We start from the raw sequence: 24,198 nt of genomic DNA on the forward strand, positions 1-24,198 counted from the left end.
AGCTTGCTCTGCCATTCAATAAGATCATGGCTGATCTGATCTTGGCCTCAACTCCACTTTCCTGCCCACTCCCCATAACCTGGACTCCCCTATGGTTCAAAAATCTGTCTATCTCTACTTTAATTCAATGACCCAGCCTCCACACCTCTCTGGGGCAAAGAATTCCAAAGATTCACGACCCTCTGAGAGAAGAAATTCCTCCTCATCTCTGTTTTAAATGGGCGGCCTCTTATCCTGAAACTATGGCCCCTAGTTCTAGGTTTCCCCACAAGGGGAAACATCCTCTCTGCATCTGCCCTGTCCAGCCCGCTCAGAATTTTATACATTTCAATAAGATCACCTCTCATTCTTCTAAATTCCAATGAGTATAGGATCAACCTGCACAACCTTTCTTCATCAGACAACCCCTTCAACTCAGGAATCAAACGAGTGATCCTTCTCTAACTGCCTCCAATGCAAGTATATCCTTCCTTAAATAAGGAGACCAATACTGTACGCAGTACTCCAGCTGTGGTCTCACCAACGCCCTGTACAGTTGTAGCAGGACTGCGCTGCTTTTATACTCCATCCCCCTTGCAATAAAGGTCAACATTCCACTTGCCTTGCTAATTACTTTCTGCACCTGAATGCTAACTTTTTGTGTTTCATGTACAAGGACGCCCAGATCGCTCAGTACCGCCGCATTTTGTAGTCTCTCTCCATTTAGATAATAATTTGCTTTTATATTCTTCCTACCAAAGTGGATAACCTCACATTTCTGCCCACTCACTTAACTTACGTATATCCCTGTGCAGATTCTTTGGGGTCAAGTTTCGGGCCGCGCCGCAAACCATGCCTCTTTTCCGCGCTCAAAAGCGCGTCATAAACTTATGGAGCAATTCTCCGGTTCGCTGCTGCTCCTGTCCAGCTTGGCGCGGCGAGATCTGCGGGGGGCAGGGCCAAAGCGGGGCGCCAATTCTGAGACTGCAGGGGGGGGGGGGGCTACATCCGAGAAGACGACGTCGTGCCGGCAGCCCTGCGCACGCGCGCTAGAGCGTGTGCGCAGTGAGACACAGCTTGCTGCCGTCCCGCCCCTGTCCCCTGGCCGAATGGCCTGATGCTCCGCCGCAGCTCGAAGGCTGCGTGCTGTCGTCGTGCTTGCTGCCGTCCCGCCCCTGTCTCCTGGATGAAAGGCCTGAAGCTCCGCAGCTCGACGGCTGCTGCTGCTGCTTCACACAGGTAGGAAAATTTAATGTATTTTTTATTTGCTTTATTTATAATTTTTTATTCAGGATGCTCTTTATTTGTATAAGTGAGACTGTTGAATGCTTGTAGAATTTAATTACTTCCCTTCCCCCCACCCCCATCTCTCGTTCCCTACGCCTGATTTGTAAGTGTAGACAAGGTTTTTCTGAGCGTACAAAAATCTATACTTACTCCATTCTGTTAGTTTGGAATAAGTTTTTGCTGCCTAAACTTACAAAACAGGCGTAAGTGGCCGGACACGCCCCCTTTTTGAAAAAAAAATCTGTTCTAAAATGAAACTGTTCTAACTCACTAGAACTGGAGCAAACTAAATGCCGGGAATTGCAATTTCTAAGATACTCCATTTTAAATTAGTTGCTCCAAAAAAAATAGAACTCAGGCCGAAAATTGACCCCTATGTGTCCTCCTCACAACTTGCTTTCCCCCTATCTTTTTATCATCAGCAAATTTGGCTACATTACACTTGATCCCTTCATCCAAGTCATTAATATAGTTTGTAAATAGTTGAGGCCCCAGGACTGATCCCTTCGCACCCCGCTGGTTACAGTTTGTCAACTTAAAAATGACCCTTTTATCCCGACTCTCTGTTTTCTGTTAGTTAGCCAATCCCCTATCCATACTAATATATTACCCCCAACCCCATGAGCTCTTATCTTGTGCAGTAACCTTTTATGTGGCACCATATCGAATGCCTTCTGGAAATCCAAATACACTACATCTACTGGTTCCCTTTTATCCAGCCTGCTCATTACATCCTCAAAGAACTCCAGAAAATTTGTCAAACATGATTTCCCTTTCATAAAACCATGCTGACTCTGCTTGATTGTATTATGATTTTCTAAATGTCCTGCTACTACTTCCTTAATAATGGACTCCAATATTTTCCCAGTGACAGATGTAAGGCTAACTGGTCTATATTTTCCTGCTTGCTGTCTCCCTCCCCTCTTGAACAGGGGCATTACATTTGCAGTTTTCCAATCTGCTGGGACCAATCCAGATTCCAGGGAATTTTGGTAGATTACAACCAATGCATCCACTATCTCTGCAGCCACTTCTTTTAAGACCCTAGGATGTAGGCCATCAGATCCAGGGGACTTGTCCACCTTTAGTCCCATTAGTTTGCGTAGTACTTTTTCTCTAGTGATAGTGATTGTTTTAAGTTCCTCTCTCCCTATAGCCCTTGATTATCTATTATTATTGGGATGCTTTTAGTGTCTTCTGCCATGAAGATCGATACAAAATATTTGTTCAAAGTCTCTGCCATTTCCCTGTTTCCCATTATTAATTCCCGAGTCTCATCTTCTAAGGGATCAACGTTTACATTCGCTATTCTCTTCCTTTTTATATACCTGTAAAAGCTCTTCCTGTCTGGTTTTACATTTCTTACTAGTTTACTCTTAATCTATTTTCTCTCTCTCTCTATTGTTTTTTTAGTCGTCATTTGCTGGTTTATAAAAATTTCCCAATCCCTAACATTGTATGCCTTTATTTTCAATTTGATACCATCCTTAACTTCCTTAGTTAGCCACGGATGGTTCATCCTTTTAAGAGTCTTTCTTTCTCACTGGAATATACATTTGCTGAGAGTTATGAAATAGTTCCTTAAATGTCTGCCACTGCTTTTCCAGCATCTTTCCCTTTAATCTATTTTCCCAGTCCACTTTGGCCAACTCTGTCTTCATATCTTTGTAATTGCCTTTATTTATGTTCAGGACACTAGCTCGAGACCGAGTTTCTCACTCTCAAACTGAATTTGAAATTCTAACATGCTATGATCACTCTCCCCAAGGAGGATCCTTTACTATAAGATCATTAATTAATCCTATCTCATTACACATTACCAAATCTAAAATAGCCTGCTCCCTGGTTAGTTCCACAACATATTTTTCTAATAAACCATCCTGAATTTAACTATATGAGGAGTTAGGTCGGCATATTACAATAAGACAATCAATTCCATACAGGACTGAATCATAATCCCATTAAAAGATGCAATAATGAATAACCACTCATGCAGGGAGAATACATGTGAATATGAGTGATTAAATAATGCAAGTCACTAAAATGGTCATAGCACTTCACAAGATGTTGTGAATCCCTATGCTATAAACATATACAAGAGTGATTAAAACGTGACTGATAGTAAAAATAAACTGGATAAACACTGATCAGGCCATAGCTGTTGTAGTAATTATGCTATATATAGACTAGAAATGTGGGCCATCAACAAACACAAGTGCATAGAAGTACACATATGGCAGTGTTTCAGTTGTAGAAGTAGATTAGATAGGATCCTACTACCCTACATTTTGTAAATAAGAACATAAGAACATAAGAAATAGGAGCAGGAGAAGGCCATAGAGCAGCTCGAGCCTGCTCCGCCATTTAATACGATCATGGCTGATCCGATCATGGACTCAGGTCCACTTCCTTGCCTGCTCTCCATAACCCCTTATTCCCTTATCGTTTAAGAACCTGTCTATTTCTGTCTTAAATTTATTCAATATCCCAGCTTCCACAGCTCTCTGAGGCAGCGAATTCCACAGATCCACAACCCTCTGAGAGAAGAAATTTCTCCTCATCTCAATTTTAAATAGGCAGCCCCTTATTCTAAGATCATGCCCTCTAGTTCTAGTCTCCCCTATCAGTGGAAACATCCTCTCTGCATCCACCTTGTCAAGCCCCCTCATAATCTTATACGTTTCGATAAGATCACCTCTCATTCTTCTGAATTCCAATGAGTAGAGGCCCAACCCACTCAACCTTTCCTCATAAGTCAACCCCCTCATCGCCGGAATCAACCTTGTGAACCTTCTCTGAACTGCCTCCAAAGCAAATATATCCTTTCGTAAATATGGAAACCAAAACTGCACGCAGTATTCCAGGTGTTGCCTCACCAATACCCTGTACAACTGTAGCAAGACGTCCCTGCTTTTATACTCCATCCCCTTTGCAATAAAGGCCAAGATTCCATTGGCCTTCCTGATCACTTGCTGTACCTGCATACTAACCTTTTGTGTTTCATGCACAAGTACCCCCAGGTCCCGCTGTACTGCAGAACTTTGCAACCTTTCTCCATTTAAATAATAACCTGCTCTTTGATTTTTTTCTGCCAAAGTGCGTGACCTTACACTTTCTAACATTATACTCATCAGCCAAATTTTTGCCCACTCACTGAGTCTGTCTATATCCTTTTGCAGATTTTTTGTGTCCTCCTCACACATTGCTTTTTCTCCCATCTTTGTATCGTCAGCAAACTTGGCTACGTTACACTCGGTCCCTTCCTCCAAGTCGTTAAAATCGATTGTAAATAGTTGGGGTCCAGCAGTGATCATTGCGGCACCCCACTAGTTACTGATTGCCAACCCGAGAATGAACCATTTATCCCGACTCTCTGTTTTCTGTTTGTTAGCCAATCCTCTATCCATGCTAATATGTTACCCCCAACCCCGTGAACTTTTATCTTGTGCAGTAACCTTTTATGTGGCACCTTGTCAAATGCCTTCTGGAAGTCCAAATACACCACATCCACTGGGTCCCCTTTATTCACCCTGTTCGTTACATCCTCAAAGAATTCTAGCAAATTTGTCAAACATGACTTCCCCTTCATAAATCCATGCTGATTCTGCCTGACCGAATTTTGCTTCTCGAATTGTCCTGCTACTGCTTCTTTAATAATGGACTCCAACATCTTCCCAACCACAGATGTTAGGCTAACTGGTCTATAGTTTCCTGCTTTTTGTCTGCCTCCTTTTTTAAATAGGGGCGTTACATTTGCAGTTTTCCAATCTTCTGGGACCTCCCCAGAATCCAGGGAATTTTGGTAAATTACAACCAATGCATCCACTATCCCTGCCACTACTTCTCTTAAGACCCTAGGATGCAAGCCATCAGGTCCAGGACATTTGATGTGGAGAAATGTGAGGACATAAATTTTGGAAATGAAGGGACCAAGTGAATGCAAGTTTGCTGACGATACAAAGTTAGGTGGGAAAGTAAGGTGTGAAGCTTCAAAGAGTCTGCAAAGGGATATAGACAGGTTAAGTGAGTGGGCAATAAGGCGGCAAATGGAGTGTAATGTGGGAAAATGTGAAGTTATTCACTTTGGTAGAAAAAATAGGAAAACAGAGTATTTTTAAATGGTGAGAAACTATTAAATGCTGGTGCGGAGAGTGACTTAGATGTCCTCATACAAGAAACACAGACAGTTCGTATGCAGGAATAGCAAACAATAAGGAAGGCAAATGCCATGTTGGCCTTTATTGCTAGAGGGTTGGAATACAAGAGAAAGGACATCTTTCTGCAATTGTAAGGGCTTTGGTGAGACCACACCTGGACTACTGTGCACGGTTTTGGTTTTCTTATCTAAGTAAGGATTTACTTGCCGTGGAGGTGCAATGAAGGTTCTCTAGATTGATTCTTGGTATGAGAGGGTTATCCTATGAGGAGAGATTGAATAGATTGGGTTTGAACGCTTTGGAGTTTAGAAGGAGGAGAGGTGATCTCATTGAATCATAAAGATTCTGAGGGGGATAGACAGGATAGATGCTGAGAGATTATTTCCCCCGGCTGGAGAGTCTGGAACTGGGGGCATAGTCTCAGGATAAGGGGTCGGCCTTTTAAGACTGAGATGAGGGGAAATTTCTTCACTCAGACAGCTGTGAATCTTTGGAATTCTCTGCCCCAAAGGGCTGTGGATGCTCAGTCGTTGAGTATAGTCAAGGCTGAGAGATAGATTTTTGGACTCTTGAGGAGTCAAGGGATATGGGGATAAGGCAGGAAAGTGGAGTTGAGGTCGAAGATCCGCCATGATCTTATTGAATGGAGGAGCAGGCTTGAGGGACGGTGTGGCCTACTCCTGCTCGTAATTCTTATGTTCTTATTTAATAAGGACAGGACATATACATTAAATGGTAAAACTTTAAACTAAGTGGATGAGCAGAGAGACTTCAGAATCAGATAACGATCTTTAAAATTGGGGGAACAAATTTATAATGCTATAAAAATATATTGTATCCTAAGTTTTATAAATAGGGACAAAAAGCAGAGGTAATGCTAAACTTATATAAATAATTGGTTAGGCTGCAGTGAGAATACTAGGTACAGTTTTGGGTGGCCTACCTTGGAAAGGATGTCAAGGCCATGGAACGGGTGTAGGAATGATTGGTGTCAAACTTGGCTCAGTGTTCGCACTTTTACTTCTGAGTCAGAAGGTCATGGTTTCAAGTACCACTGTAAGACTTTGAGCATATAATCTTGCCTGACACTTTAGTGCAGTACTGAGCAAATGCTGCCTTTTTGATTAGATATTAAACTGAGGTTATGTCTGTCTTCTCAGGTAAGTATAAAAGATCCCATGGCACCATTCGAAGAAGAGCAGGGAACTTTTCGGTGCACTGACCAAGATTTATCCCTCAAGAAACACCACTAGAACAGTTTAATTGGTCATTTAAGTCATTGTTGTTTTAAGCGATCTTGCTGTGCACAAATTATAGTAGTGAATACAATTCAAAAAGTAATTAATTGGCTGTGAAGTGCTTTGGAACATTCTGAGGACACATGTCTGTCTTGTTTTTACTAAGATAGTACCAGGGATAACTGGTTTTAGTTATAAGGCAATAAGCTCTTTTCATTCGAATAAAATTTGAGAGGAGATTTGATTGAGTTATTGAAAAACGTGAAATGTTTCGATAAGTTAAATAGGGGAAACAATTCCCATTGTTGGTGAATTGATAACTGGAGACCATAAATTTACAATAATCACTAAAAGAGCCACAGGCAAGATTAGGAGAGCCTTTTGCACAAAGGGTTGTTGGGGCATGGTATGCCCTATTAAGAACAGTGGAGGAAAAATCTATAATAGCTTTTACCAGCAAAGTGGATAATGTTTTGAAAAAAGAAAAATGTAAAAGAGAAGGATGTGGGAAAAAGGCAGCGAAATGAGATTAAATAGATAGCTCTTTCAGAGAGCCAGCATAGCATGATGGACTAAATAAATTCCTTCTCTGGTGTAAAGTACTATGATGTTAAGCTTCTATTTAAACATGGAATGGAATAGACAAAATTAATACAGGTTCAAGCATTCAAGGATTCACGTCAAAGTGCAAGGATGCATTTTCACGCTATCTTTACTGTTGCAGCAGCATTACTAAATCATAGTAAACTTCAGAACCAGAAGTGGAACTCCATGTACCAGATCACAGACCACAATGTAAATGCAACCTGCTGCAGTTTGGGTTCAAAAGCGCAGAGTAGAGGAAAGGTATGGCTGGAAGTGTCCTAGAAAAGCGTGAAAAATGGAAATTGAAAGCAAAAACTTTGTAGAATTGGTTGTTCCTCCTGGGATAATACTGATTTTTTTAATTGCTTAGAAAGGTTACTAACTGTCCTGTGTGTGATGTTAGGTCATTGTGTACATATAATGTTACAATCACAATGTCACATTTTGAGATTTTGTACCTATTTGGCTTGGAGGTAGTTTGAGGTTAATTCATTAATTTTAGTTCAATCGATGTTTACTTCCAGAAACACACAAGCTATTGGGGATGTTGGTTAGGGCAATTAGCAGGAATACCAACTGTCTCAGGATTGTGTTTCTCACATATCAGATTAAATTGAGACAATGGGGCAGGGAGTAGTTGTTAGCACATTCTTGACAGCTTTGCACTTATGGGGCCCAAGTTTCATGCCGCGCCTAGAACAGGGCAGCCCCGACCTGGACGCCCATTTTTCGCGCTCAAAAGTGCGCCTAAAAAAAACTTACAGATTCTCCAGCTCCCTACAGGTCCTCTGGAGCTGGGCGCAGCGCAGCACGAGCTGTGGGGGGCGGCGCCAGGTCCCTGCGCTGAAAACAGTGCCGGGACCTCTGCACAGGCGCGCTACAGTGGCCGAGCAAGTGCAGTAGCTCCAGGCGCCCAAAACTGTGTGGGAGGGGCCTGAAGCAAGCAGCCCATAGCCCTGGCCGAATGGGCTCACTGGAGCTGCGTAGCTCAGGCTGCACCTCCCACGCCCAGCTCCTGCTTCCTCCCTTCAGCTGGCTCTCTCAAATCCCCCGCCCCCCCCCAGCTCCCGACCCTACTCCCCCCCCGGACCCGACGCCCGCTCCCCCGCCCCGGACTCGACCTGACTCCAGCTCTGCTCCCGGACCCGACTCTCCCCCCGGACCCGACTCGACTCCCCCCCCAACCTGACCTCCGCTCCCCGCCCCCCCCGGACCCGACCTCCCCCCCAGCGCTCCCCCCCTCCCCCCGGACCTGTCCCGCGCTCCCCCCCCCCCCAGACCCGACCTGCGCTCTCCCTCCCACGGACCTGACCTGATTCGACTCCCGCTCCCCCGTCCCGGACTCGACCCGACTCCCGCTCCGGACTCGACCCGACCCACCCACCCCCCAGGACCCGACCCACATTCCCCCCCAGGACCCGACCCACATCCCCCCCCCCCCCCACCCCAGGATCCGACCCGACCCCCGGCCACCTACCTTTAACTCCGGTGCTGGGGGCGGGCGGGCCCTGCCCGCCGTTCAGCCTCCCTTTCCTCTCTCCTCTCTCCTCTCCCCCTCCCTCTCTCCCTCCATTCTCCTCTCCCCCTCCCTGCTCTCTCCCTTCTCCCTCTCCCTCCCCCTCCAATCCCCCTCCTCCAGCACCCCCTATCCCCCCCAACCCCCTCCCCTCGCTGTCAGAAACACAGACACTGACAGTGAGAGGGACACTCACAGACAGACAGAGAGATAGAGACACTGACAGAGACACACTAGGGGGGGGGGCCCGTCCCAGCACGCTGTTGGAGGGCTCCCGGTGCTGCAGTCGGTAAGTAGAAAATGTTTTATTTATTGATTTTTAAATTTTTTTTAAATTAATTTTTTTTGATTGATTTATTGGTTGATTCATTGATGTATTTATCATTTGTTATTGATGATGGCTCTTTATTTGTGAAACTGAAGTGTCTAATGTTTGTAAACTCCTCCCCCGCCCCTGTTCCCTACGCCTGATTTGTAACCTACGCCTGATTTTCTAGGTGTAGGCAAGGTTTTTCTGAGCGTACAAAAATCTACACTTACTCCATTCTAAGTTAGTTTGGAGTAAGTTTTCACTGACTAAACTTTCAAAGTGGGCGTAAGTGGCCGCACACGTCTCCTTTTGAGAAAAAAAATCTGTTCCAAACTGAAACTGTTCTAACTGACTAGAACTGGAGCAATCTAAATGCCGAGAATTGCAATTTCTAAGATACTCCATTCTAAACCAGTTGCTCCAAAAAAACAGGAGCAACTCAGGCCGAAACTTGGCCCCATAATATTGAATGGACTCCATTCGTTGAGTACAACAGGAAGCCGAGCTAAACAGGCAATGTAGGTGCCAGGGCCCCCACACCAAGGTGGGGGGAAGGATCCTCATTTGAGATGGTAGTATTTCATTTTTCAGTTCAGTGAACCAATCCTTAATTGAAGCCAGGGGATGGGCAGAAGTAAAGTTTTTGGTTTCCTCTCTCCGGGGAAAAATGAAAGTCTAGAGCAGATTTGGGGTCGGGAACAGTCAGAGAGGGAGAGATGTCTCTTTTTCTGAAGTTAGTGCTAGACAGTACAATGATGCTGATGTCTAAAGTAAGACAGTCTCATATCAAAATGCAATTTTGTGTCATTTATTATTTCTCATTACAAGAAGCAACTGGAAAAAAGTTAATCTGTGAAAAGTGCTCTGTTGATTAGAATATTGCAATGTAAAACAAACCAGTTTACTGGTTTACAATTGGCCTTGTCTCAAGAGTGCTTTTTAGTCCGCCTTCTGCAAGATAGGAGAAACACTTGTAGAGGCAAATGTGAGATCACAGTATCTAATACATATAATGCAGGATCATTTTTATCATGTATGTACATGCTGTTTGTAGCCACCAGATGGTGCCACTGGAGGAGGCCACTGAGCAGCACGCACAGGGTGCTGCTCTGGTATAAAAGGCCAGCCATTTTGGAGTCAGGCACCTTGGGCCAAAATAAAGCAGAAGCAAGGTTGTACCTTGCTTAGTTAAACAGTACTCAGTTTGAACCTTTATTGCATACATAACATTTGGCGATGAGAATACAAGAAACTTTGTTTGCAAAATGAGCACGATTGGATTTTTAGAGCGATTCGTGGAGGGAGAAGATTGGCCAGACTTTGCAGCAGTTTGAACCAGTACTTCGTGGCCAACAAAATGAAGGGGGTCGATGATGCAGATCGGCGCTAGGCCATGTTCCTCACTGTGTGCGGTTCAAAGATCTACAGTCTGATAAAGAATCTACTCATGCCTAGTGATCCAACAGAGAAAACGTACGAGGAGTTCTGTAATTGGTACGGGAGCACCTCAAGCCACATGACAGCATCATCATCTCGAAATACAGGTTTTATACACACGTTCGATCGGCGGAGCACGGCAGAATTCGTTGCCGACCTGAGACGTCTAGCGGGATCGTGCCGATTTAAGCAACATAGTTGCAAAGGCTGTCTGAGAGTGGGGCATCTCGAGCGCAAGTGTCCACAGATGAGCAAGTGAGCTGTGACACACCACGTAGAGGATTTCAGACGAGCGCGGATCCGGATACGCAATCCGAGATGCCAGAAGAGGAAGTGTATGGACTGTATTCCTTCATAACCAAGAGAAAACCAATTTTTGATTAACATGAAGTTTAACGGGATACCGGTATCGATGGAACTGGACACGGGGGCGAGTCAATCGATCATGAACGAGAGGGCATTTAATAAGCTGTGGGATACTAAGACTGTGAGGCCCAGGCTGAGCCCTGTTAACGCCAAGCTGTACACGTACACCAAAGAACTGATAAAGGTGATTGGCAGTGCACAAATTAATGTGTCATATAATGGTGCGGTTCACGAGTTACTGCTGTGGATTGTTCCAGGCAATGGCCCAACGCTGCTCGGCAGGAGCTGGTTGAAGGAAATCAGATGCGACTGGAACAACATAAAGGCGTTGTCGTCGGAGGAAGATACATGTGCCCAAGTATCTGTTCGAGCTGGGTATCAGCAACTTCACGAGAGCCAAGGTGCAGATCCACGTGGATTTAGATGCAAGACCCGTCCATCATAAAGCTCGGGCAGTGCCATATATAATGAGGGAGAAGGTCGAAATTGAACTGAACAGACTCCAGCGTGAAGGGATCATATCACCGGTCGAATTTAATGAATGGACCAGCTCCATTGTTCCTGTGCTGAAAAGTGATGGCACAGTCAGAATCTGTGGAGACTACAAGGCTACGATCAGCAGGGTTTTGAAACAAGATCAGTACCTGTTACCGAAGGCTGATGACTTGTTTGCGACGCTAGCCGGAGGGAAGTCGTTCACAAAACTGGACTTGACATTGGCCTATATGACGCAGGAGTTGGGCGAGAGGTCGAAGAGACTTACATGCATTAACACGCACAAAGGACCGTTAATTTACCACAGGTGCCCATTTGGAATTCGCTCGGCTGCAGCAATATGCCAGAGGAATATGGAAAGTCTACTGAAGTCCATTCCCAGAACCGTCGTGTTCCAAGATGACATCCTGATCACCGGTCGTGACTCCAAGGAACATCTGAACAACCTGGAAGAGGTTCTACTGCGTTTGAATAGAGTGGGACTCAGACTGAAATGCTCGAAGTGCGTCTTCATGACACCGGAGGTCGAATTCCTCAGGAGGAAAATCGCCGCTGATAGCATCAGACCTACTGACGTGAAAACCAAAGCCATCAAGAATGCATCCAAGCCGCAGAATGTGACGGAGCTATGTTCGTTCCTGGGTCTACTCAACTACTTTGGCAACTTCCTACCTAAACTGAGCACCTTACTTGAACCACTGCACATGCTATTGAGAAAAGGCAACAACTGGGCGCATTGCAAGACAGAGCTTTTGAGAAAGCCACCAATCTGCTTTGCTCGAACAAGCTGCTGGTACATTATGACCCATGTAAATGTTTAGTTTTGGCCTGTGACGCATCGTCATATGGAATTGGTTGCATGTTACAACAAGCCAACGAGTCGGGGAAACTTCAACCTGTCGCGTATGCATCCAAAAGTTTACCTAAAGCAGAAAGAGTCTACAGTATGGTAGAAAAAGAAGCTTTAGCGTGTGTGTATGTTGTTAAAAAGATGCATTAATGTCTGTTCGGTCTGAGGTTTGAATTAGAGATCACAAGCTGCTCATTTTGTTGTTTTCCGAGAGCAAAGGTATCAATACCAACGCTTCATCCTGCATCTAAAGGTGGGCGCTGACATTATCTGCCTATGATTATGTCATTCGCCAGACCTGGCACAGAGAATTGTGCCGATGCTTTGAGCCGGTTGCCGTTGCCCACACCGGAGGTGGAAACGCCACAACCGGCAGATTTAATGTTAATCATGGATGCTTTTGAGAGTGAAGGTACCCCTGTCACAGTTCAATAATTTAAGACCTGGATCAGCCAGGACCCGATATTATCGGTGGTAAATGGTTGCATCCTCAAAGGGGATTGGTCTGCCATACCTAAGCAAATGTGCGAGGAGGCCAAACCGTACATTCGTCGCAAGGAGATTGCATATTGTGGGACAATCGTGTTGTAATGCTTAAGAAAGGGAGAGAGAAATTTGTGCATGAGTTACACAGCACACATCCTGATATAGTGATGATGAAGGCCATCGCCAGGTCCCACGTATGGTGGCCAGGAATTGATTCTGAGCTGGAAGCATGCATGCATCAGTGCAACACCTGCATGCAGCTCAGCAAAGCATCAACGGAATCGCCGCTGAGTCTGTGGTCATGGCCATCCAAATCTTGGTCCAGGATCCATGTAGAATTTGCAGGTCCCTTCCTGGGCAAGATGTTTTTAGTGGTGGTGGATGCTTATTCGAAGTGGATAGAATGCATAATCATGTCATCCAATACGTCCACGGCAATCATAGAGAATCTCAATGTCATGTTCATGACACATGGTCTGCCTGACATAGTGGTGAGCGACAATAGGTCATGCTTCACCAGTCAGGAGTTTCAGGAGTCTGTAAAATTTAACGGCATAAAACATGTAAGGTCAGCACCGTTCAAGCCTGCGTCCAATGGGCAAGCAGAACGTGCAGTACAAATTATCAAGCAAAGCATGAGGAGAGTAATCCAAGGGTCACTGCAGACCCGCTTGTCTTGCATATTGCTGAGTTACAGGACAAGACCCCACACACTCACAGGGGTCTCGCCTGCTAAACTCATGATGAAAAGAGGTCTCAAGACCAAGTTATCTCTTGTACACCCGGATTTAAGTAATCATGTTGAACGTTGAACACAGAAGACAGAGTCAACAAGGGTATCACGATCGCGCAACTATGTCACACGAGATTTCTGTTAATGATCCTGTATATGTGTTGAATTATGGTCAGGGTCCCAAATGAATCGCTGGTACGGTCATGGCCAAGGAGGGCAACAGAGTATTTGTTATTAAGCTCAAGAATGGGAAAACTTGCAGGAAACACATGGATGAAACACAGCTGAGGCACACAGACGAGCCAGAGCAGTCGGATGAAGAAATCGTCGACGACCAACCAACCTACCAGCAGACTTCAGTGGACTCAAGGGTTATCAGTGAACCCGGAATTTCCATCACGGACTTGTTCAATAAAAATGGACTTGCAATTCCTGACATGGTCACTGCCACCCCCAACAAGTCAGCCAGCCACAACAGACTCCGCACATTCACTCAAGGCCGGAATTGAACTGAGACGGTCAACCTGGGAGCGTAAAGCACCGGACTGTCTCAAGCTGTGAAAGACTGTGATAAGATCTCAGAGGAGGGTATTGCCATGTATGTACATGCTGTTTGTAGCCACCAGATGGTGTCATTGTTGGAGGCCACTGAGCAGCACACACTGCTCAGATATAAAAGACCAGCCATTTTGGAGTCAGGCACTTTGGGCCCAAATAAAGCAGAAGCAAGGTTGTACCTTGCTTAGTTAAACAGTACTCAGTTTGAACCTTTATTGCATACATAACAATTTTACAGTCTCTGGGTCACGCTATAGTTTAATTAGATATTGGTTAGTAAAGATATCCTCTAGTTCATAGGGGATGAGAGATTTGCTTAAGAGCATAAGAACATAAGAAATTGGAGCAGGAATAGGCCATTTGGCCTCTCGAGCCTGCTCCGCCATTCAATAAGATCTGATCTTGGCCTCAACTCCACTTTCCTGCCCATTCCCTATAACCCTTGACTCCCCTATAGTTCAAAAATCTGTCTATCTCCACCTTAAATATATTCAATGACTCAGCCTCCACAGCTCTCTGGGGTAGTGAATTCCAAAGATTCACGACCCTCTGAGAGAAGAAATTCCTCCACTTCTCTGTTTTAAATGGGTGATCCCTTATTCTGAAACTATCCCCTCCTAGTTCTAGATTCCCCCACGAGGGGAAACATCCTCCTTGCATTTACCCTGTCAAGCCCCCTCAGCATCTTATATGTTTCAATGAGATCACCTCTCATTCTTCTAAACTCCAATGAGTATTGGCCCAACCTGCTCAACTTTTTTTCATAAGACAACCCCTTCCATCACAGGAATCAACCTAATGAACCTTCTCTGAACTGCCTCCAATGCAAGTATATCCCTCCTTAAATAAGGACACCAAACCTGTACACAGTACTCCAGGTGTGGTCTCACCCATGGCCTGTACAGTTGTAGCAAGACTTCCCTACTTTTATACTCCATTCCCCTTGCATTAAAGGCCAATATTACATTTGCCTTCTTAATTACTTGCTGTACTTTTATGCTAACTTTTTGTGTTTCATGTACAAGAACCCCCAGATCCCTCTGTACTGCAGCATCTGATAGTCTCTCTCCATTTAAATAATAACTTGCTTTTTTATTTTTTCTACCAAAGTGGATAGCCTCACATTTTCCCATATTATACTCCATCTGGCAATTTTTTGCCCACTCACTTAACCTATCTATGGGCCCAAGTTTCCACATGATTTGCGCCTGATTTTTAGGAGCAACTGGTGGAGAACGGACTATCTTAGAAATCGTAATTCTCCACATTTTATTTTCTGCAGTTCTAGTCAGTTAGAACAGTTCCACTTTGGAACAGAATTTTTTCTTCAAAAGGGGGCGTGTCCGGCCACTGACGCCTGATTTCAAAGTTTCCACAGTGAAAATGTACTCCAAACTAACTTAGAATGGAGCAAGTGAAGATTTTTGTAGAACTGAAAAAACCTTGTCTACACACTAAAAAATCAGGCGCAGGTTACAAATTAGGCGTCCAGAACGAGGTGGGGGGGGGGAGGCAAGTCATTAAATTCTATAATAAATCCTTATTTATACTTCTACAAATATTATACAAATAAATCCAACCTGAATAAACATTTATAAGCAAAGAAAAGATTAAATAAACCATCTTCCTACCTGTGTGAAAGTGCTTCAACCAGGGAGAATGCTGCAGGCGTTCGTTCCCGCAGGGGGGGGAGGTGGGGGGGGGAGGAGAAAGCCGTTCGTTCCCGCGGGGGGGGGGGGGAGGATAAAGCCGTTTATTCACGCGGGGGGGGGGGGGGGAGGAGGAGGAGAAAGCCGTTCGTTCCCGCGGCGGGGGGGGGGGGGGGGGGGGGAGGAGAAAGCCGTTTGTTCCCGCGGCGGGGGGGGGGGGGGGGGGGGAGGAGAAAGCTGTTCGTTCCCGTGGGGGGGGGGGGGGGGGGGGAGAGGAGAAAGCCGTTCGTTCCCGCGGGGGGAGGAGAAAGCCGTTCATTCCCGCAGGGGAGGAGGGGGGGGGGGGGGGAAGGAGAAAGCTGTTCGTTCCCGCGGGGGGGGGGGGGGGGGAAGGAGAAAGCTGTTCGTTCCCGCGGGGGGGGGGGGGGGGGGAAGGAGAAAGCTGTTCGTTCCCGCGGGGGGGGGGGGGGGGGGAAGGAGAAAGCTGTTCGTTCCCGCGGGGGGGGGGGGGGGGAGGGGAAAGCCGTTCGTTCCCGCTGGGGGGGGGGGAGGAGAAAGCCGTTCGTTCCCGACGGCAGGCGGGGAGGGGGAGGGAAACGGCTGCCTCAACTTTCTGAGGCTTCCTGCAGCCTTCTCAGTGCTGATGGCAATGTGCTTTTATTAAAAAATGTTCAAAAATTAAACAGCTACAAAGAACTACAAAAATGGCCGAGTGCCAACGTTTCCTTCACACTGCGCGTACGCGAACGCTCCAACGCGCACGCACAGCGTTACCGGCAGGAAAAAAAACTAATTTAAATGGTACCCGCCCCCTCCCACTTACAAAATCGGCGCGAGTGTAGGCTCCGCCCCCCTGGGCGCCGCGCCAAACAGACAAGGAGCTGCAGGGCGCTCCAGAATCGCGCGTTATTTTTCCGGCGCCGTTTTAGGCGCGAAAAACAGGCGCCCAGCTCGGAGGGGCGCCCGTTTTTTTATCGTGTGGAAACTTGGGCCCTATATCCCTTTGCAGATTCTTTGTGTCCACCTCACAACTTACTTTCTCACATAGTTTTGTATCATCAGCAAATTTGACTATTGTGCACTCGGTCCCTTCATCCAAGTCATTAATATAGATTGTAAATATTTGAGGCCCCAGCACTGATCCCTGTGGCACCCCACTAGTTACAGTTTTCCAACCTGGAAATGACCCATTTATCCCAACTCTCTGTTTTCTGTTAGTTCGCCAATCCTCTATCCATGCTAATATATTACCCCCAACCCCATTAGCTCTTATATTGTGTAGTAATCTTTTATGTGGCATCTTATCGAATGCCTTCTGGAAATCTAAATACACTACATCTACTGGTTCCGCTTTATCCAGCCTGCTCGTTACATCCTCAAAGAACTCCAGAAAATTTGTCAAACATGATTTCCCTTTCATAAAACCATGCTGAATCTGCTTGATAATATTATGATTTTCTAAATGTCCTGCTGCAACTTCCTTAATAATGGACTGCAGTATTTTCCCAATGGTAGATGTTAGACTAACTGGCCTATAGTTTCCTGCTTTCTGTCCCCCTCCCCTCTTAAATTGGAGCATTACATTTGCGGTTTTCCAATCCGCTAGGACCTCTCCAGAATCCAGGGAATTTTAGTAGATTACAACCAATGCACCCACCATCTCTGCAGCCATATCATTTAAGACCCTAGGATGCAGGCCATCGGGTCCAGGGGACTTGTCCACCTTTAGTCCCATTAGTTTGCGTAGTACTTTTTCTCTAGTGATAATGAGCATTTTAAGTTCCTTCCTCACTTTAGCCCCTTGATTATCTATTATTGGGATGCTTTTAGTGTCATCTTCCATGAAGACCAATACAAAATATTTGTTCAAAGTCTCTGCCATTTCTCTGTTTCCCATTAATTCCCCAGTCTCATCCTCTAAGGGACCACTGTTTACTTTAGCTACTCTCTTCCTTTTTATATACCTGCAGAAGCTCTTACAGTCTGTTTTTATATTTCTTGCTATTTTACTCTCAGAATCTATCTTCTCCCTCTATTATTTTTGTTAGTTGTCCTTTGCTGGTTTCTAAAACTTTCCCAATCCTCTGATCTACCACTAATTATCGCAACATTGTATTGCTTTGTTTTCAATTGATACCATCCTTAATTTCCTTAGTTAGCCATGGATGATTCATCCTTCTCGTGGTGTCTTTCTTTCTCACTGGAATATATATTTGCAGAGAGTTATGAAATATCTCCCTCATTGTCTGTCACTGCATATCTATCATCTTAACCTTTAATTTATTTTCCCAACTTTGTCTTCATACCTTTGTAATTGCCTTTATTTAAGTTCAGGGTGCTAGTTGAGACCGAAGTTTCTCTCCCTCAAACTGAATTTGAAAGGGAGTGGCCAATGACTTGGAAGCCCAAATATATTGTGCAGACCAGAAATTTGTGAAAAATGTCAGCAGGCTCCATAGTCCTTTCAACCCAAGAAGCAAGGTCAGGGTTTGCAGGAGCCAATATGAATCTGCTCTCCAAACCCTAAGCAAACCTGTCAGCAATTGCTCCTATTTTGTTTACTGGACACGTTTCACAATTTGAGATGGGGTTGAAACAGTCACCATGTTACACGGATAATAATGTTGCATATTATATTGGTTCAAGACCATTAAAATAATAAAAAAATGTATTGGGGAAGTAACTATTATTAAATAAAATACTCTTTGGTTTTACAAGAATTTAGTTGGGTATCTGTGGGATATTTGATTTCAACTATTTGAATTTCAAAAGTATTGTTACTGTGAGTATCCAAAAGTGCTTTGATACAAACTAAGACAGCATCTGGTGTACTTGTACGAGTTTGTACATTTTGGATGGATTGTTGATGCACTTTGAAAGATTCTGGAATAATGGCCCTTGAATAATAGGTACCTTTAAACGGCACAAAAGAAAGAGGAAATTATGAAGTAAGTGACTTACACCATTATTTTTATGCCATACCATATTTTCCTGTTGTTATCCTCGTTGAAAACAGTTGGAAGGTAATTATCACAGCCCCACCCAAAATCAATGGTCATTGCAATTTTCTTGCATTTAAGTCAATTTTCACTCCACTGAACAATAATGACACTGGTGACCTGGCAGCAGCATGATTTAATGGCACAGAAATTGCTGGAATGGCGCAGTTTGCTGTGAGCAACGTGAATTTGACTTTTTTTCTCTGACCCTTCAGATCACTACATATGCACCACAATTTGCTGGAAATGTGAATTGATAATGGCACATCGATATCAACATTGCATCTGTGACCTCTCTATCTCCTCAAACTAAAATTTAAGGATCGAGAAAGAGTGAATGTCAAACAAGGAAATAGGGTGAATTAGAGTCAAATTAGATGCAGAAAGAGAAATAAAGAGGAGGGAAAGAAAGAGTGGATTATCAGAGAGAGAAATAAGAGACTGAAAGGAAAAGTAAAAAGAATAATCAGAAGAAGAGGACTTTGTAATCCAGTTATGTTTGGGAATTGTTGTATTGGTCCTTGAGAAGCTATTAATGAGTGAATGGCAGGGTTGGTATATGAAATGTACAAACATTCCTACATATATCCCCAAATTATTGTCTTTAAAAAATCTATGTAAGAGTGTCAAAACTGCTTTGGATCCTGAAAATTATTGCCTTCCAACAATAGCAGGAGTATGGATGACAAGAGTGGCGCAAAAATACTGCCAAGATAGATTAAAAAATGTTTTTAAAAACCTCTAGGAACAATTCACGACCTGCTGGGAGTAAAACACCACAGCTTCATTTGTTCCTTTCTGGCCCTCCAAGGTTGTGTTTTATGTCAGCATCATAAATCATGTCATTAACTGGGTTGTTCGGACATGAATTAGGTGTCCTGAATGGCAATGACAAGATTAATTTGTATTTACGGCACAAATTGAGCAATTTCATGATATGCAATTTGTTATGTATGTAATAAAGGTTCAAGTGAGTACTGTTTAACTAAGCAAGGTACCCTGTGCTTCATTTAGTCCCAAAGTGTCTGACTCACAAAATGGCTGACCTTTTATATCCGAGCAGCACCATGTGTGTGCTGCTCAGTGGCCTCCAACAATGACACCATCTGGTGGCTACAAACAGCATGTACATACATGACAATACCCTCCTCTGAGATCTTATGCTAACTGTTAATTTGCTATTATTTTTCCAGCAATTTTTGACCCATTGACTTTATAATGCATTCACAGCTTGTATTTAAATCATGCGTTAAATGTGTTTGCTAATCAGGACAAGAAGGTATTTACAACCCCATGAAGCCCTAACCTTCGTTGACATTTCAAAGTCTTGTTTTATTAATGAGAAAGTTGTTCTCGACAGCAAAACTTAATTGTTGATTTGGATGTGTAACTTCTTTGGCTTACTTATTTTGATTTTAAAACAGAATTTTGTCCATTGCATGTCATGTTTAATCTTTAAATTTAATTGGTTAAGGGGATAGACTGTTGGCCCAGTCGTTCACCAAGGTCCCAGATTCCCTATTATCAACTCATACTTCCAGCAATTTGCAACGCAAATTTTTTTCGAGTTTAAGGATGAGAAAAATATCCAACTCACGGGGCACGCCCCGCCTCAGCATAAAATTTCACGTGCAGAAATGTAGTTTACATCAGAATATAGATTACAACCAGGCGGTAGTAATGTAGCATTGTTGTTGAGTTTAGCACCCTGTGCGGAGGAGAGCGGGTAGGTCCGAGGGCCTCCTCGTAGGACTGCTCCTGGGCACGGCCAAGGGTGCCATCAGCCGGTCCAGGCAGCGGGCGGTCGAGGGGGTCGTTCAGCCTGACTGCCTGCCTCTCTTCCGCGCCTACATCCGGGCCAGGGTGTCCCTAGAGATGGAGCACACGGTGTCCACCGGTATGCTCGCGGCCTTCCGTGAGAGGTGGGCGCCGGAGGGACTGAAGTGCATCATCACCCCCGGCAACCAAATTTTAATTTGGTTTTATGTTTTAAAGTTTAATTTGTTTAATTGCCGGGGTTTTAGTGTCCCCCTCCACTTTTATAGGGGGCACTTGTAAATTATTGAATTTTAATGCCCTAAAAAAAATACAAAAAAACCCTACAAAAATACAAAAAAAGAGGGCTGTTATAAGTGTCTGGAGTGTCCCCCAGATCGGGGGGGGGGGGGGGCACTCGACCTAATGTTTATTTGTACTCCCCAAAAAGAGTTGTTGAGTTTAGCACTTCAATTGCCATCATAACAAAGAAATCGCAGTTAGTGGCTATATCGGCTTTGCCACTTCTGATTTGCTATGCTCGCTGCGGCATATTCCAATTAGAAATGTAGGAAAATGGAGTAAGTGATCAACGGGGAAATTGGCGTGTTAGACATCGTGATTTGCAGTGTACGTTGCTGATCTCGCCATTGCAGGAAAATCTGGGGCCAATGTGCTTCTACTTCGAAATAACATTTGAGTAGGTTACCAGAATAATTTCAGATACATTCATTTGAAAAACTTATGGCTATTCTAATCTATTCGAACTTACCCGCCTCTTTTACCAAAAAGCTGACTTGTTTTTCTTACAACTCGTTGTGAGTCTAAGCTTCTTACTACACAGCTACAAGAACAAAACCAATTTCAAGGTTCCTGCTGCTTGCTATTGTTGGTTTTAAATCAATCGCTTCAGTTCGCCAACTAACACGAGCCTGGTGTTTTAGTTTCATAGTGGCAGAAACGTGGCTTTCTCTATGCTGTGTCAGAGTGTGAAGGTCGAGGGATTTTATCTGGTTTGAGTACACAAAGGACATATGCTATACCGATTAGAGATTGTTGCGTCAGAAACAGCGCCGCCAGGGTCATACACTCGCTGCTCAGCAATGACGATAAAAAGATTGGGCATAAAGTTAAGGGAAAAGTTGGGAACAACTGGAACTCCGTTAACTTGTACAAATATAATAAAATAAAGTGATCGTTTTACGGCGGCAATCGTTCACACATTGAAACGTTAATTTGTAGAATGCGCAATCGAGACTCGCAAAAGAAAATCTAAGAATCATGGTTTTAATTTAACACACGTTCATTTTTAGACAGCGTATTTGCTAAATTGACGTATTTACGACGATCTGGCTACAATGCAGTAGGGTCTGTATGAGCAATAAACTTAGATATATATGCATATCTATTTAGGTTAAGATAATGCATCTTCACCATTAATGGTTCGCTTATGACGTAATTTTCTATCATGGTCTCGGTCTCCGGTTCATTTGGTTGGCAAGCCTAATAAAATCTTGAAAGCGATTTTTCTCCTGTTTTAGAGATTAAGTGGCAGCTCGACCCACTATGGTAGGGTGTGAGTTTTCATGTGATTCTTCACTGAACCAGTTGCCAATCAAACCTCAACTTTCGTTTTAAATTTTAATCACAGTTTCAGTCAAACATAGTGCTCAGAAAAAATCCCATTCCATATGCTGATCATAATTTCATTCTTTCAAGGCAATGGAGGTTGAGGGGCCTGTTCAGTTTCGACCAGCCCTTTGGGTGGTCATTTGGTACGTTTCCTTCGATGGCGATGAGAGAAAATAAGCAGGTATGTATGTCAAGCTTCAAGACGTCCAAAAGAACAAATTAGGTAGATTTGTTGAAGTGAGTAATTGAAGAACAGGCTGGGGAAATAACTCAAACGTGGGACAAAAATCTAAGTAAATTCTTTAATCTCCCAGACCAGAGCCAAGATATGAGGTTGAAAAATTCCTACACTAAATTGGCAGGGGGTGGGCACCAGTATATTGAAGTAGTAAAGAAAAACAAGGTGCATAAAGGAATGAAAGTACTAAAAACGATACTCCTTCCTTCTCTAGTACTATCATATTAGTTAGGAGCAGAAGGACTACGAGGAATACAAAGACAGGTTTAAAATGCATGTATGTAAATGCACAAAGTGTAGTGAATAAAGTTGATGAGCTACAGGCACAATTAGCCGTGTGGGAATATGATGTAGTGGCAATAACAGAAACGTGGCTTAAAAATGGTGAGGGCTGAGCGCTTAATGTTCACGGATACAAGGTGTTCAGAAAAGGTAGGGAAAGAAAACTGAGGTGGGGTGACAGTACTGATTAGGGAAGACATTGTAGTGTTGGAAAGAGAAGATGTCCTTGAGGGAGACAAGGGCAGAATCCATTTGGTTAGAGTTGAGAAGCAAAAAGGGTATGCACGCTATTGGGGGTATTCTATAGGCCTCCAAATAGAGAGAGAGAGACAGAGGAGAAAATCTGCGGGGAAATCAGATGTGCAATAACTATGGAGTGGTGATATGGGGAGACTTTAATTACCTAAATATTGATTGGGATAATGTTAAAGGGAAAGGAGGGGGAGGAATTTCTGAAATGTGTTCAGGAGAACTTCCTTGACCAGTATGTTCTCGGTCCAACTAGAAAGGAGGCATTGCTGGGGAATGAGCTGGGCCAAGTATCTGTAGAGAACACTTAGATAAGAGTGATCATTGCATCATAAGGTTTAGATTAGTAATGAAGAAGAACAAGGAACAATCTAAAGTAGAACTTCTAAATTGGAAGAGGGCTCACTTCAATGGGATGAGAGGAGATCCAGCCAGAGTAAAATGGAACCAAAGATTGGCAGGAAAAACTGTAACGTAACAGTGGTTGATCTTTAAGAAGGAGATGTTTCAGGTACGGGCTAGGTACATTCCAACAAGAGGGAAAAGTAGAGGAACCAAAGCCAAGGCTCCTTGGATGATGAAGGAGATAGACAATATGATGAAACGAAAAAAGTGTGCATGATGCATGTCAGGTAAATTCTTGAAGTGAGAACCAGGCCAAATAAATTAAGTTGAAAGGGAAAGCGAAGAGGAAAATAAGACTGGCAAAGAGAATAGAATGGCAGTTAACATAAAAGGGAACCCAAAAATTTTCTACCGGCATGTAAATAGTAAGTGGGTAGTAACAGGCAGGGTGGAGCCTATTAGGGACAAAGGTGATGATATATGCTAAGAGGCGCAGGGCAAGTCTAGAATACTTAATGAGTACGTTGCATCAGTGTTTATGAAGGAAGAGGATGCTGACAAAATATTGGTAGAAGTGGAGATGGTAGAGGTAATAGATGGGGTGAAAATTGATAGGCAGGATGTACTGGAAAGGCTGGATATGCTTTAGAGAGGATAAGTCGCCTGGTCTGTATGGCTTGCATCCCAGGTTGCTAAGGGAAGTGGGGATGGAGATTGCCATATTCTTCCAATCTTCCCTAGATGCGGGAGAGGTGCCAGAGGATTGGAAAGTGGCAAATGTGACACCCTTGTTCAAGAAAGAGTGTAAAGACAATCCTAATAGCTACAGGCTGGTCAGTTTAACATCAGTGGTGGGTAAGGTTTTAGAAATGATAATCAGCAAAACAATTAACAGGCACTAGGAGAGGTTTAAGTTAATTAAGGAGAACCAGCATGGATTTGAAAAAGGCAAAGTGTTTGAATCTAATCTAATTGAATATTTTGATGAAGTAACACAGAAGGTTGATGAAAGGGATGCAGTGGTTGTTCATATAGATTTTAAGAAAGTATTT

The 24,198-nt window shown here is 43.9% G+C and overlaps 1 protein-coding gene across 3 annotated transcripts in view; it reads right to left on the minus strand.

Moving 5' to 3' along the window:
• The window catches only part of LOC139265700 (ATP-binding cassette sub-family C member 5-like), a 315,900-nt gene that overhangs the window by 274,277 nt on the left and 17,425 nt on the right, over positions 1 to 24,198 (minus strand). The gene's annotated exons all lie outside the window — the stretch shown is intronic.

Source organism: Pristiophorus japonicus, chromosome 6 (genome assembly GCF_044704955.1).
Source record: "Pristiophorus japonicus isolate sPriJap1 chromosome 6, sPriJap1.hap1, whole genome shotgun sequence".
Lineage (NCBI taxonomy): Eukaryota > Metazoa > Chordata > Chondrichthyes > Pristiophoridae > Pristiophorus > Pristiophorus japonicus.